A 12,088-nucleotide genomic window follows, 5' to 3' on the forward strand; every position below is an offset into this window, starting at 1 on the left:
TCCCATAAAGTAAAAATCTTTTCCTGATTTCTGTCTGAGTCACTCTTACTTGTAAGTGGAGCTTTACAGGAACCAGAAAGGAAAGAAAGAAGCAACAGAGAGAACTGTGCTATCCATTTCAAACACGCTAACCAGCACTGGCCTTGGTCTTTTCCTTCCTTTGTTTTTTTTCTTCCTAATTGAAGTAACATTGGTTTACAACACTGCATATGATTTAGGGGGATGGGTTCACACCTCCTCAGAAGGCCTTGATGCTCTTACACTTCTTTCAATTTTTCCAGTGGGCTAAAGGCTTGTATGGAAACCACTGAATGAAATGCCATTGAATGCACTTGAATACTTCCGGGAAAAAAAGAAAGTATTGGCTGATTTGCTGAGAACCTCATCTACTTTAAGAAAATGTGTGCCACTCTGTAAGAGTGATAAAAATAGAGGCTATCTATTATCCATTTCTAATAACAAAGGATTCTACAATTATAGATCCCCTTTGCTGTCATAGATTATTATTATTTCTTTTTAATATTCTACAAAAGATGGCAATAAAAGTTGAATTTTGGAATAATTTAAAATTATTTTTAAAGTTCAAGGAAGAAAAGGCCAGTATTGAATTTTAACTTTTAGACTAGTGTGTGTAAGTATGCATGCATATGAGCACAGCAGCAATAGATTCTGATGGCTATTGTTTTCAAGAAACTGTTTTACTTTGTTATCACCTTTTCTTGATTTAACTTGCACCGGACATTGTTCATATGTTTCACTGGACTTAGTCATCTTTCAAAAGAAGAAAAAAATGTTTAAAATGGTTTTTCTGTTTGCCCTACTTACAGGTCCAGGACTCTAAATTGGTTATTTAAGGACACACTTCTCTCCTCTGCTGTATACACTAAAAGTCTCTAGTGAACTATATATGTCACTAAGACCCTAAAAGTTCATGGCCATGAAGATAAGAGGATCTTGCAGTAAGGTGTCAGAAAATCCAATAACTGGAATGAAAGAAAAGAGACCAAAAGAAAGATGGGATGGAGCGAAATAAGAATTTATGAGGAAAGCTTAAATAGGTGAAAATCTAGAATCCCATGAGTGGGGGACTGAAAAGGGAGACTTCAAAGAAAAGACTCAGGTATCAGATGATGGAAAGAACTCAAACCCAAATACTGACACACCTGTCAGTAATTCAAAGCTCCTTACCTAACACAGAAGATGCAGGCATGAAGAGTCTCAGTGAAGCAGATTTATTAGCATTAGTTTTTATTTTGCTAAAAGAAATATACTGAATTAACTTGTCTCTAAAAATATACTCCAATTACATAGTTGTCACTGAAAGCATATGAGAATATTTTTAGTTTTCAGAGTTGGTGACATATTTCATTAATTCATTTACTCATCTTTGTCACCTATCCCTTTAAGGAAGATTTACTGTGACAGATACTGTGCTAGGTACTATCATTGCCCTTAAGAATTTCATAATGTCATATTAAATATACTCAAAATTGCTGAATTTTGGGTTTGAGGTATTTTAACTGATAATCAGAAAGTAGAATTCAAAAGAAGATAACTGTGATGACCAACCTGAATAACATCTTAGGTCACAACAAATAACAGGGCTGATTTTTTGGGGTGGTTTCAAAATGACTGGTGAAGGAGATTTCCCAAAATATTTTAAGAAATAATGTCAACACTGAAGTAAGTATAGTTTTTGTAAGAGCACAGATGAGGAGCAACATTCATCTGAATAATTCAGTCCCAAAGAAAAATATTCAGTAAATATCTGCCATAGATTAGTATGTAACATACATTCCCAGGATGAAGTTGTAAAATGTATAACACTGGCTGTTAGGAAATTGATGCCCTAGTAGATAATAGCTACAGTTAACCACAAGACAGACTCTAAGCAGGTATCTGCTCTTACTATTAGCAAATCTCATTAGAATTTTGTATTCGGTACTGTTCTGTAATGTGGTGATAAAAAGTGACCTTTGACTTCACAGCTCATAGTTTAGCAGTTTAGTTTAGTAAAATAGAAAAAGAGTTCAAAAAAAAAAAAAAGGAAAATTCAGTGTTATATTTTGAGGGCTAGAATCAGGGTGGGTCCAGACCATGTTGGGAACATGTGGTAGAAGAACAGGAGCCAGTTTAGAGGGGCTTCTTAGAGGATCCTTGAAATATAAGTGAGAGTAAGCGCTGGGGCAGAAAGGAGGGAGGGGAACAGAGGGAGGGGACTTGGCTGAGTCAGGCAGGAGTGTATTGTGTGTGTGTATGTGTGTGTGTGTGTGTAGATGGGATGAAGGTCCTGGGAAAGAAGAGAGACTGCAGTGATCACCACAAAGGGCTTGCATGTCCTGTGGTAGTTTGGCTTTTGTCAAGAAGGCAAGAATGCTGCAGTTCCCACAGGATATGTCTTTTGGTAGGTATGTTTTTTTCCAGGGAAAACTTTCAATATTATGATTGACACTTCAGGACAGACAGACCTGTTGGTTGGAGAGAAAAAAAAACCAAAGGCTAGGATGCATGCAGGCAGTAGGGATAGGAGTAAAGTAGAGAGGAGGGAAGTCAGTCCAGCTTAGAGGAGGGATTCAGACTGGTAGGAAAGAAGTAAGATAGGGAGCCCCGGGGGCCTCCCTGGTGGCCCGAGGGGTTAAGACACAGCACTATGATGCATCCACAGCCACTGCAACACTAATTCGATCCCCGGCCAGGGAGGTGACCCACATGGCTCAGCAGACCTCTCCTGCTTTGCCTGCTGCTCCTCTCAGCAGCGTTTCAGTAGATCTGCCTGTTCTGCTCCCCACTCGGTCTCTGGTGAATCTTCCCACTGACTGCATCTCTTATCGGCACCCCAGCTCCTGTATGCATAAATAAATAAATCTTTATAAGAAAAAAGAAGTGAGACAGGACCGAGATCATAGGAAGCCTTGTGAGCTAGCTACTCTTTTAGTTGGAGGAGCTTGACTTAAAAGAGAGCTTGAACTAGTATGAACAGGCAACCACAGGAACATTTACAGGAAAAATAAACAGAACAGAAATGAGCAATGAAGACAAAAGCAGAGACAGAAAAAGAAGGAGAAGCTGGTCTTAAAAAGAACAGTAAGAGTTTACTTTGGTTTTGTGTCATGGCTTCATCATCACAGCTCCCAAGCCACCACAAACTGAAAAGGTGACTTCAACATACTGTTTCCTTTTGGTGTGTTCTGCATGGGCTACAATTTGTAGAAAAAGTCACCTGTCCACTAAAAGGTATATTCAAAATACCAAAGGATTTCCTAAAGATCCTAAAATGGTTAATTTGGGTGATGTGCTCCCAGGCACAGTCAGAACAACCGAAGCTCTTCTGCATCAACTAAGCAAAGCATCGGTTCCCCAGTCCCGCCTCCCCCCAACCTTTATTCCCTACTGGGAATTATGTGAACATGTATGTGTGTAAAGAAGACAATGGGGAAATTTCATTAGCAAATAGACAACAGACAAACAGGTCCTTTATAAAAGTAGCCTAGTTCTGATGGCCAGGCCAAGTTCCCATCCACACCAGCATCTTTTCACTGTTATTTTCTACCTACCTGACCAGCAGTTCTGCATCGTCTTTGTAATCAGTTAACAGAGAAGCAAGTCATTTGAGAGAAGCAGTTACAAATGAATGAATCCTGCCTTGATTTTCATAGGTGGTATAAAGTCACACTTACATAGTGATATCTAAAATTAGGCTGATTTAGTAAAAAAGACAAACAGCTGTGAAAAAAGCTTTTAGGGTGCCCTACCTGTCAAATCTGTGAATTGAGCCCGGGTATCATATCAGTTTTGTTAGAGCAGTGGCATTTGCTAAATTACAGCAGGAGACAGGTTTCTTTCTAGTTTTTTCCTTTTCTTTTGGCGACTTAGATCAAAAGAAAGGTGTACACTTTATTTTTAATCCCATTACTCCACATGAACCCAGACAGAACATCAAAGACAAGGTATGCAGGTTTAACCATTAGCACCAACATAATCCAAAGTTGAAAATCTTTTCCAGATAGCTACCTCACTTTGAAATAGACCATATTTGTGTTGTCCAGAGTCACAATTACTCTCCACTGTGTTTTAATTTTCACTGTGTTTAAAAAGAAAAAAATATCCAAGCTATGTGATTTTGCCCTACAGCATGCAAGAATAAGTTGTAGGGCAATCTAATATTATTAGAATAAAATGCACTTCACGTATATTTTTTTTTAGTTGGCTCAGCTGTCCATCTCAATTTCACAAAAGGGAGAAAAGTGAATCAAATGCAGTTGCAAATCGTATTTGAGGAGGTCAATGCTTCTCCACATCTGAAGTCTATTGAAAGCTCCTGAGTAAGACTTGGGGAACAAATCCTTCCTGTTCGAAAGATGTGACAGTGGGGAAATTCTCAAAAAACAGCACACAATTCATCCCAAATCATTCTTTTCTTTTCCAAACCAGATAATAAAAGAAAGTTGCAGCTTTGAATTCTTTCCAAGGTGGATTAAATATAAGTTTGGAAAATAACTCATATAGATTTTGCATTAGAAAATATACCCTAAGGGCCTCCCCCGGTGGCACAGGCAGTTGAGCGCAGCGCTGTGAAGCTGCCCGCAGCCTCTGCAGTGCAGGTTTGATCCCGGCTGGTGGGTGAGAGTCCCACATGGACCCTCCCAACAGAAGAACCTCTCCCATCGCTCCCGCTGCTCCCCTCAGCAGTGTGTTTCGTCAATCTGCCTGTTCTGTTCCCCGCTCTATCTCTGGTGAATCCTCTCACCCTCCCGCACATCTGGCCTGTACCCTGGTTCTTATATAAATAAATTAATTAATTTAAAAAAAAGATTTACAAAAAAAAAAGAAAATATACCCTAAGCGGTGGAAGGATGAAAAATATCTAATAATGAGATAGCCTGGGCATCAACAATCAGATTGTATAATGGCAAAGTAACAGGTACTGGTATATTGCCCTGACTTCAAAATGTCCACAATTCTTAGCTGGGCTAAATACTGAATTTGTGGAAATATGTGGTGATTGATTTGAGAATTGCCAGTAACTTTGTTATCGTTGCTACATCAACAAGAACAATAAGTTTCTAACACTTGCAGTGCTATCACCAGCATCTGAGGATACAAAGAGATAGGAAAGGCATGTATGAGACAGCATCTCTGCTTTCATGAGTCCTCCCAGAAGACAGAGACTGTGGTGTAAAACCCAAACACTGAACTCACAGAACAATCTAAGTGAGTGGCATAAGCCTCAAATGTTAGAGAAATGTTGCGAAGAAAGCTCTAGTTCAGTACTAGGGAAAAAAATGTAGTTATCTCATAGATGAAGAAGAAGCTGAATTTGGACTGTGGATTCATTGAAGACTGGAGGAATGAAGAGGGCATTTCAGGAAAAAATAGAACACAAAAACTGAAGCTTACAACCAGAATAGAGAGACAAATCACCCTCATAAAATCTTCTCAGCACATCTTTTATTTTACCAATGAGGAAATTGAGACTCAGGGAGATTAAAAACTTAAGATCATGCAACTACTAAATGGTAGGTCCAAGATTTGAATCCAGTTCTGGTCCTAAAATTCATGTTCTTTCCATAATACCATTGTGTATCAAATAGAAGGTAGAACAAAATGAGCAAAGTGCAAATGTAGAAAAAATGTGGATGGTATACTTGGAGAAGCATGAATGTATTCACTGCAGTTCATAAAGGGGAAAAGAGAGATGAAGCAGCAAGGAGGGATTGTAAGGCTAAAGAATGTTGTTTTCATTTGGAAGTAATAGTAACTAAGTTTTAATATAACAGGGTTATATTGGGTGATGTTTTAGGAAGGTTAATTTGTCTATGGTGCACAGAAAAGTTTAAACACGGAGCAAAAGAAAAGTGTTTAAGGCTAGAAGCAGAGAAAACTGTAACAAAAGACACTATTTTTGGTTGATGATGTTAGTTCCAGTAAGAATTGAAGAGAAAGGCAAATGCAAGACACACTACCTAACCAGTTATGAAATATGCTCATTGTTGATTTTACAATTTTGAAATCACCAAATGTGATGCTGATGTGAACTATATATTTAAATTCACACAGAATGGCAAATAGAGACTATGTCCTGAAGAGAGAAAGGAAGGTCTCTCCTCCCATGTTCCAGATGGAGAATCATAAGCAATCTCTCTAGGACCAGCCTCTCTGTGTACTTAAATAAACAGGCAACTTACAAACATTACCAAATCAAAACATTTAAAATCCAGAACCAAATTTTATATTGGTAAATAAGAACACTAACATTATCAGACCAAAAGGCCATGTTAATTTTATCACTAGGTATCAGTATCCTATTTGCAGAGAATGAAATATCAGCTAAGGAATAGTTAATGTTAATAAAGATTTTTTTGTTTTGTTTTTCATTAATGTTTTCATTTGAAGAGCAGATATGATCCACTGCTGTATCATAAATCTATTTCTACTCTTGCAGCAGAAATCAATTCAATGAAACTTAAAACTAGTTTTCTAATTCTATATGCCAAGATTATATGATATAGCATACTTTAAGAAGAAAAGTCACCAAAAAGGATTTCAATGACTTCAACTTTAAGGTAAGTGAGCTCAATTCTTTCAACAATCTGACAAAGTCACATAATATACTGGGTTGTCAGAAAAATCATGATGTATTTTTTCTATGCAAAAATGAGTCACGACTTTTCCAACAACCCAACAGAAAGGCGAGCAGAAAAGGCTAAAAAAAAAAAAAGTTTTTCTCAGAAGACTCTCTAACTCCCATTGAATATCACTGGAAAATAGTGAAACTTAGGGTCCTCCTCCATAATTATAACGATGAGCAACAGAAAGCACTTTTGTATCTTTATTTTCTTTTGAAGAAATTAATATTCTCTTTGTGAACATTCTGGTATGTACACACACTATTTGCTATGTATATTCTGTGTGTTTGCCTGAATAGGTTTAACCACAGAGGTAAGCTCTCTCAGGATTATAAATCAAAAGTCCAGGTTATTTGGAAAAAGATGTTCAAAAAGCAGGACTGTTACAAGGGATTGTAAGAAGAGTTCCCTCCTGAAATCCCTACCCAAATGTTAGTTAAGAAGTATAGGCAAAGGCAGTGCTCACATAAGCTGTAGAGAAAGTTTTTCTTTTTTGTGCTAACTTATGCCACCCACAATATTGATATCTATGTTGAGCTCTCCTGACTGAAATCCATGATGGAGGTTAGAATCTTATAGTTTGTCTAATTTGGGATACACTTGACATGATTTGAAGATTTCCTCAGTGCCAATTGCGTTATATTCCACATTCCACAGGTATTACTGTCAAGTTTGTATACTTTTAATAATAATTCTATGGCTTCATGCAAGAGTCAAGCTTAATTTTTATTGGTCAAATATTTGATATGTATTTTATTTATTTGAAAGAGTAAGGTAATTTTGAAGGAAGGAAAATGTTAAAATAAAAAAGCAAACCCACATTCTATGGCGTATTGGCTCATCTGTGTATATTACAGTAGATAAGTGAATGCTACCGTGGCTTTCTGTCACTCTATGTAGTAAAAAGAAGTTTTAGTTACACATTTGTGAAGGCATTCACCTATTTGTTCCAAATAGCCACTTGGTAGAGAGACAACGAGGCACTTAATCAGTCCACTAAAAGCACAGTATGAGAAAAATTAACTACTCAACAAAAAATTACAATTCTTGGAAAACTTGGGAAAAAAGAAGAAATAAATTAACCACTTAACTAAAAATTACCACTGCTGAGAAACTTAGATTTTAATGACAAGGCAAGTCAGGATTCTTTTTTACATAGACACTGAACTATCTCCACATACTTGAACAGATATATAGAAATATATGTATACACACACACACACACACATATTCAGCTAGGAAACCAAGCAGTTAGACCATTTTATCATACTTTGTAAATTAATAGCAACATCTGCAAGTGGATATTTGCTGCTATTTAATAACAGTTTACGGCAGCACCCTTCCAGAGCTGTTTTTTTTTTTTTTTGAGATTTTTTTTTTTTTTTTTATTTGTGTAGGCCAGAGGTGCGTGTGTGTGTGTGTGTGTGTGTGTGTGTGTGTGTGTGTGTGTAGGATTCACCAGAGACAGAGTGAGGAGCAGAACAGGCAGATCTACTTAAATACACTGTTGAGGGGAGCAGTGGGTGAGACAGGAGAGGTCTGCTGCACCATATATGGGGTAGCTCCCGGACAAGGGATGGAACTCAGGTGGCAGAGGTGATAGCACTGAGTCTTAACCTGCAGGCCACCAGAGAGGTCCTCGAGAGCTGTTTCTTTATTATTATTGTTGTTGTTTTTAGAGATCATTATAAGAAAATTGATATTTGTTTTTCACTTTGAAAACATATTTTGTACTCTTGAAGTTAACTGGATATGCCATCAAGAAATGGAAAAGTAATCATTTTCAATTACTCACCAATGAAAAGCAATCATTAACTTGTAGAAAGTTATCCTTAGTTAAGAGAAATACCAAATCATCTATGTTACTGGAAGTAACATATCTCACAGGAAGTCCAGTGAGATTTTGAAGAGTGAGATAGGCCGATGTTTCAGTCTGATAAGAGAATGCTACTTCTCACACTGGTTTCTTCAAATCTATTTTGCACACAGGGAAGACAGAAAATACTAAATACGCAGTGCATAACTCTCAGATTAGTTGCTGAAAAGAAATAATACAAAGACCTTGGGAATCAACAAGCTAATGTGGAGCTAGATGTACATACCTCAAACAACTGGGGAGTAACATAATACATTATGTAACTAAGCGATGAATGAAGTGATTAATATACATGGACTTTAGGAATTCAGAGAAGGGAATCAATGTAGGACAGAGTAGCTCATGACTATCACATGCCAAATGTAGAAAATGTCTCTCTCTTTCTTTCAAATGCTCATTCATTTAACAAGTGTTTGTTGAGCTTTTACTATATGTCAAAGCAGTGGCACATAAGGTAGGAAGAGTCCTATGGTGCCTACAGGCTAACTGAGAATGGTGGAGCTGTGTGGACGGTCAATAAAGCAATGATTACAAAGATATATTCAAATAGTTAATGTTATCAGTTTTTACAAGGAAAAAATTGTAGCTTTAAAGTATATCGGGCTTCTTTAGAATAAACTAAATAGCCAAAAGTAGTAGAAAGAAGTACCGCAGTCCTGGTTTCCCTTAACTAGCTCATTTTCATCATTAGGTTTTCTTCTCCCTTTCCCCTGCACCCCCACTCCCTAACTCTCTCTCTCATTCTCTTTCTCTCTAGTTTCTCTTTCTCTTGTTTCATTCTCTCTCTCTCTCTCTCTCTCTCTCTCTCTCTCTCTCTCTCTCTCTCTCTCTCTCTCTCTCTCTCTCACACACACACACACACACACACACACACAGGTCCTATCTGCAATATACAATTTCACATAGGAACATCTACTTTATAAATCATAGTTAAAGTGTTGGGGTAGCTAAATCTTTAGAAGAAAGCGAAGAGACAGTTTGCCTACTGGTGTTAGCATTTGCTGTAGCTATTCCTGGCACTGGGCAACACATGTTTTTAATAAACTTGTAAAAACAGTGTAGATCTAGCTGTAAATATGTTTTGCTTGATAATGTAGGCTGAATATAATGATTAGATTGACAGTTGTTGGGTTCCCCCCCCAAAAAAAAATCACAGTAAAATACAAAGACAAATAGTTTGAATGATGAGGCCCAAGACAGTATCATGATACCAAAACTGTGTTGATAATTATTGTTTATGACAACATTCAATTTACAGTAAAAACATGCTGCTGTTTTCCTTGTTCACAGCATTACACGTTTTGTTTAGTCTCTTAGAAATATCCAGCTCCATGTGAAGTAGCCTATATCTATAATTAGAACTAGGCCACACAATCAGATGCCTGTCAATATTGTGGCAAGTAGCTAAACAACAGCTAAAAAATTGAAGATAGTGATAGAAGACTTGAAGAAATTCGTCTTTAAAGCAATATATTCATTTCAATTTTCATTATTGTGAACAAAATGCAATTGCCACAAAAAGTGTAATTAGTGAAATATATAGATAAATAAATAAAATATAAAGTACTATATTCTAAATTCTAAAGAATATATTCTAAAAGGATATTAACATCTATGAGTGAGTGAAATCCAAATTTAACATAATATCACTTAAAAACTTCCCAAAGACATTCATCAGAAACTTTTTGAGATTTTAAACTTCATTTGTTAGGACTAAAATCCAGAGTGTAATAGTTGCTTATTAAAAGGTCTTCTTTAATAGCTAAAGAATTATTGTGGAGTCCCATTTTGAACAGAATCATATATAATAGCAATATATTAATATTGTTTCATAATAAATTATCAGAGACCAATATTTCTTAGATTTGGGATATCTAAGCCAAATATTATATTTAGTATATCATGAAAAATCTATTGTCCATATAGGTGGGCACAATTAATTAAGCAATCTATTAAATATGGACATGGTAGACACATCACACATTTTAATATAACCTTTGTAAGGTGGGATTTGGAATGAAAGATGTAACAATTTATGAAACAAAATTCTATAGATCATAATATAACATTTACAACTCACGGATCTATATATCTTACTACCAAATATCTAGATTTGGAATTAAATACTAATCAAAATTAACACTAATTAATTTTACTGCCATACTTTTGTTTCCTTTCTTATAACAGAAAAACTAAAAGATCTTTTTAAAACTGCCTAAATGTGGCCCTCCCTGGTGGTGCAAGGGGTTAAAACGCAACCTATGAAGCTATCTGCAGCCACTGCAGCACTAGTTCGATCCCTGGCCAGGGAGCTACCCACATGGCACAGCAGACCTCCCCTGACTCACCCACTGCTCCCCTCAGCAGTGTATTTCAGTCAATCTGCCTGTTCTGTTTCCCACTCTGTCTCTGTTGAATCCTCTCACCCCTCCCCCCCCCACAATTCTGGCCTTTGCCCCAGTTCTTGTATGCATATATAAAAAATCTTTTTAAAAAAACACTTGCTAAATGTAGAGAACAAAGTAAATTGTTAGAACATGACTGACTACCACACCATTTCAAATTTGAGATAGACCACCAGAGAAAAATGGTCTGAATGTCCCCAAAGGGAAAAAAAGTAAGAACAATGAGGTTATAAGGAGAGGAATTTTCTAATAATCAGAGCTGTCTAAAACTAAATCAGCCACATTAGTAGGTAATGAGTTCTCTATTATTGGATGAAGCAAATATTGGCGAAGCATCTACTTAGTGGGGATGATTTAGAGAATACTAAAATAGTTGAGATGGAATGCCTTTATGACTCACGGATGAAACATTACTAATAACGATAGTAAGGGTGACAGTTTTCTAAAGCATACAACTTGAACATGGAGATAAAAAGAACAATTGATTTTTTAAAAATGCACTTTTCCCTCATTCTTGTTCTAAATTACAATAACTGAGGCTTAACAATTTACCTAAATTATATATGTATGTGTATATGTATACACACACACACACACACACACACACACACGAGTCTATAAATATTTCCTAAATAGACTTAGAGGTTTATATTTTGTCATTAGTCAGCAGTTTCATTTTCCTCTTAGTCAGTGAAAGCATGTGTGCCCCCACCCCCCATAGAGTTTATTTTGTTTTTATTGTTTCAAAGTATGCATATCATTCTGCAGTTTTGTGGGGGGGGGGGTTCCTCATTTAATATATCATGGATATCTTTCTTATCAGTAAATATGGACCTGTTTCATTCTTTTTAACTACTGCATAATATTCCACTGGATATATATACACCTTAATCTATACCATGTACCTAAAAGATATTTAGGTTATTTCTAAAATATTACCTCAGCAGTTCTTGTCCCAAGACTGCCTGGGTCTATGCAGGCATCTCTTTTAACAAATCTTTGCCTTTGAAAAGCAGTAGCAATAACATCTCTGTCCATTTGTGTCTACACAGATACTTCTTTTTCCTTTGCCCCTTTCTTAAAAAAAACACCCTTTTAAAGTGCAAAACATAAAATATTACCTCAAAAGCACTGCAAAGGTGATAATCATTCCTGTATATTCATGCTGATATTTCATTAGA

General features: G+C 36.4%; 1 protein-coding gene across 10 annotated transcripts in view; it reads right to left on the reverse strand.

Moving 5' to 3' along the window:
- The window catches only part of GTDC1 (glycosyltransferase like domain containing 1), a 352,060-nt gene that overhangs the window by 95,261 nt on the left and 244,711 nt on the right, over positions 1 to 12,088 (reverse strand). The window lies entirely within an intron of this gene.

This window comes from Talpa occidentalis, unplaced genomic scaffold, assembly GCF_014898055.3.
Source record: "Talpa occidentalis isolate TD23 unplaced genomic scaffold, MPIMG_talOcc4v2.1 talOcc4.3, whole genome shotgun sequence".
NCBI classification, from domain to species: Eukaryota; Metazoa; Chordata; class Mammalia; order Eulipotyphla; family Talpidae; genus Talpa; species Talpa occidentalis.